Source organism: Phodopus roborovskii, unplaced genomic scaffold (assembly GCF_943737965.1).
Source record: "Phodopus roborovskii unplaced genomic scaffold, PHOROB, whole genome shotgun sequence".
In the NCBI taxonomy this organism is placed as follows: domain Eukaryota; kingdom Metazoa; phylum Chordata; class Mammalia; order Rodentia; family Cricetidae; genus Phodopus; species Phodopus roborovskii.
The window spans coordinates 68,041-72,576 of NW_026125249.1; positions in this window are offsets into that span (position 1 = coordinate 68,041).

Below are 4,536 nucleotides of genomic sequence, written 5' to 3' on the forward strand. Positions count from 1 at the left end.
TGATGTCATGATACCGTTTTCAGGAACATGTGTACTCTGGAGAAGGCTACATTACACATCAAAAACTAAAGCTATATTTCTGCCCCATGCTCAAGGTGTGTGTGTGTGTGTGTGTGTCTGTGTCTGTGTCTGTCTGTCTGTCTCATTCCTCAAGCATCATCCATTTTCTTTCTTTTTATATTTTGCCACAAGGTCTTTCACTGGCCTCCAACTCTCCTAGACTAGGCTTGCTGGCCAAAGAACCCCAGGGACCTACCTACCTGTAGGTCCCCAAACACACGTGATCATGTCCAACTTTTTTAAAAAACGTGTGTTCTGGGGATCAAACGCATGGCCCCCTTGCTTGAAGAGCAAGCATTTTACTGACTGAGCTGCCTACCATGTCCATTTCTTAACGCTTAGTTCTAATTTTTTGTTTCACATATATAGCATAGACAGAGAAAAATGTACAAATTCAAAATGTTCAGCTCTACAAATCACTCACTCACACACACACACACACACACACACACACACACACACACACACACACACACCTCTTCATGTAACCAGCACCCAAAGAAGGAGGCAGAATGCTTGCTTGCAACCAAACTTTCTATCTTGTTCCAGCCACTGTTCCTCTTCCCAAGTCATCACAGATCTGACCTCTAACAGTGAAGCCTGCTTTGCTTGTTGCTGAACTCTGCATAAATGGAACCATTCAGTGGTTATTCTCTTCTCTCTGGTTCTTGTCTTCTAGTTGTGAGACTGGTCCATGTTCTTGCAGGGAGTAATAGTTCAGACTCTTTTGTGATACAGGATGCCCTCGTAGAATTACTACAAATCGTTCCACTTCATCTTCTGTTGGTGGACTTTTGGGTCAAATCCAGTTTGGGTGACATGAATTGCTTCATCATTCTTAACATACTCCTAACAAAAGCCACACCAAGCATGAATGTGGAATTCGAGGGCTAACTAATTGTCATGGCCCATGGGAAGCAAAAATACCACTGTTCTTCCTGCTCTAAAAATGTGAAGGTGTCACGGAACTATATGCAATTTGCAGCATGAAGCTAACTCACTAATCAGTGAGAAAGGAGAAGCTTGGATGTGAGAGCAGAGAATATGGGTCTGAGCGGTTCCTGCAACAGCTGGTGGATCTGACCCTGTGCCATCAACAAAGCTTGATAGCTGCTTGCGAAAAGACAAAGCTACACTCTCGGGATTAACATAATCTATGGGGGAGGTGGCAAGTGGCATAGCTTTTTTTTTTTTTTCCAGAAAGAATTCAGGTATATCACCTCTGTTTCCTCATGCTGTGCTCAGGACAGGGATGCTTCACAGCTAGAGAACACATGGGGCTGAGCTCAGCTTCTCCCGCTGCCCTCCACACAGTCAGGCTCAGCCTCTCAGGATGCCCAGCATGTGACCGGGAAGGCTGTGGGAGTAACTGAAGCCTTGAGGTGGGAGGAATTCTATTCATAGCTTCCATGTTTCAAGTCCCCTGTCCCTGGAGTACTGTAAGCACCCTCCCCGACTCATGCTGGCATGCAGAGAGATGTCACTTTGCGGACATTTCACATGTTCATCCAGGGGGCTCATCTGTGGCGATTATGTTAAAGAAAGAACGACTTAGGGAAATGCCCTGTTGTCTCTAAATGTCACACGCCATCGCAGGAGTAAGGCTTTCTGGGTATCACTAGCAGAAACAGGCCACCTCCATCTAGGAGCCCTTGGCCTTCTGAGCCATCTGCTGAAGCCCATGGATTCCTTCTCACTGTTTTCAAATGTGCCAAATAAAATGTACAGAATTACAGAGGAAATAAACACAATCCTATCTGCTCTGCAAACTAAGAACAAAACAGATTAGTGCTACAGTAGTAACGTGTGCTCAGTCCTTGCAGAAAAATGCTCAGGTAGTCTCCTTTCTGTCACAGGGACACTGCTAACACTTCTGTGGCCTACTGTGCATAGACATAGCGGGGCGGGGGGGAGATTGAGTTTTCTTTTCGAAGCTAGTAAAAACTTAGATATGCCAGCTCTTCCCTATTTCACTTCACAGGACCTCAGAATTGTCTGCCCGGTTGGATGCGTCAAAGATGGCTCCTAACCAGCTACACACAAACATGCAGTCATTCCAAGGCACGGCCTCCCTAGAGTACTGTCTGTCGTCCACCCTGGCATTGTCACGTTGTGCTGACATTATTTCTGACACACATGATTAGAAATATGCTTACAATCTTTTTCTTGGTATTTCTATATAAGTGAAGTACAAACATTAAAAATGAGGGTGTTATTTTTATATTTTACATTCTATTGTGTATGTGTACGCATGTGTAGTGTCATATGTGTATAGTGTCATGTGTGTGTATGTTCTCTGTGTGAATATGTATGTAGTAATGTGTGTATGTGTGAATGTGTGTGTAGTGTCATACATATATGCCCTGTGTGTGCCATGTGTGTAGTGTCCTGTGTATGTGTGGTGTCATGTGTGTGTGTGTTCTCTGTATGTATATGTGTGTAATGTCCTGTGTATGTGTGGTGTCATGTGTATGTGTTCTGTGTGTATATGTGTGTGTAGTGTCCTGTGTGTGTGTGGAGTTATGTGTGTATATAGTGATGTGTGTGTATGTGTGTAGTATCTTATGTGTGTGTGGTGTCATGTATGTATAATAGTGTGTGTGTATATGTGTGTGCGCACGTGTGCAAGCACCTGTGCCATAGTCTGCATGTGGAGGTCAGAGGCAACTTTCAGTCCCAGAGATTGAACTCAGGTTGTCAGGCTTCGCAGGAAGTCCATTTACCTGATGAGCATCTCACCATTCAAACCATTCAATGATTCTTCCCTAACATGATTCCAAGATGGATCCTGCATCAGCAGTGAGGTCTGCTGATGCCAGTTAATTTTTACTTTGAATTCTGTATATCTGTGTGCATATGATTGTGAACACCCATGGAGTCCAGAAGAAACATCCCTGGAGCTGGACTGGTGCTGGCAAATAAGCCCAGATCATCTGCCAAAGGATAAGGGCTTAAAGCACCAAGCCATCCCTCCAGCACTGGCGCATTCAGTCCCTACCTCTCTGCACCTCCTAGCTAGGCATTATAGAGACTGGGTTTCAGCGAGGAAGCACTGGTTCTGAGATGTCCTCCTTGGCCTCTAGCTTCCAGCTGAGGAGGAAGTGGATGCAGGCTGGCATGGACCTAGCAGAGCTGGTCAGCCTCCCCAGCAGTGGCCTTGTGAGTGGGCTGAGTGGGAGGGTGTGGTCTCTGAGTCATTGGGTAAGTGCCTCAAAGCTTAAGGACAGACCCCACAACCCCCACACTGCACTTCCTGTTTCCTGTCACAGCATCCAGAATTCCACCACTGTCAGTTACTCATACTCTGAGATCTTTTATGATCTCAGCTAATGAACAACTGTTTAGTTTGGTATTTGTGTAAGTTCTGAGGTGGGACATGTTTAGGTGAAGAGGACAGAGGCACAAGGAAATGGAAGAGAATACAGACAGACTTCATACTTTCTTATTCAAGATGGCAGTTTCTAGAAGATATTCTTTTAGCCCTTCCAAACATTAAGAACCCCAAGATTGGAACTCTCCAAGTTTTATTCTTGTGCATGTCTGTGAGTTCAAGTGGAGGTGCCAGAGGAAACAAGAAGAAAATATCAGATCTCCTGGAACTATAGTACTGGGAATCCCGAGCCACTGGACGTGGGTGTTGGGAACTGAACCCCCGTTCCTTACAAGAACAGTAAGTACTCTTAACTACTGTGCCAACCTCACCATTCAACCCTTAAACACACTTTCTCTCCTTGCCACACATGAGCACATGAGAGATGGAAGAAAATGAGATTCCCACACAGTGGGCTGGGCAGGGGACACTGTCACAGCTTGATGTCACCAGCACTGTTGTCAGACCAGAGGGGACCAAGGATCTGAGAAAAAAAACCCTTCTCAGGATGGAGGCTAAACATGTCAAAGGAAACACAGGACTAAATTTTTATGATCCTAAAATGGGTGCATTTCTATATGAAGTCTTTAAAAGAGAGAGAGAGAGAAGCAAATTGTGTTACTTTAGTTTACACGGACTAAATCTTTATTAGTTAGTGGGTAACTTCACTGACTCTGGTCCAGGAGATTGTGTCAATCATGTTCTGCATCCCATTAAAAGCACTTGGGAATTGCGGTCCCTAACCACTTACCCTGTGGACAGGCGAGTCCCATGAATTTTTATCTTCATTGCCTTGTATAGCCAGCCTGGACAAATGATTTACTGTGTTATCTTTTCTTTCTAAGTAAGTATTCACTTTCTATCTGCTATCATTTGATACAGTCTGTCCCTTCTCAGCTCATACACTGGCAGCCTGGGCTTCAGTGTGATGCTGTGAAAGTACTGCGACCTTTGAGAGGTGAATCATCATGATGGAGATTAGATTACTTGCCTCCAGGAGGGATTAAGTCTTCCTGAGACACCAGTTAGTTCTGGGGAAGGTGGTTGTTGTAAAAATCAGGACAGCCCCTCCCTACTGTCTGGCCTCAAGTTGCCATATGTTCCTA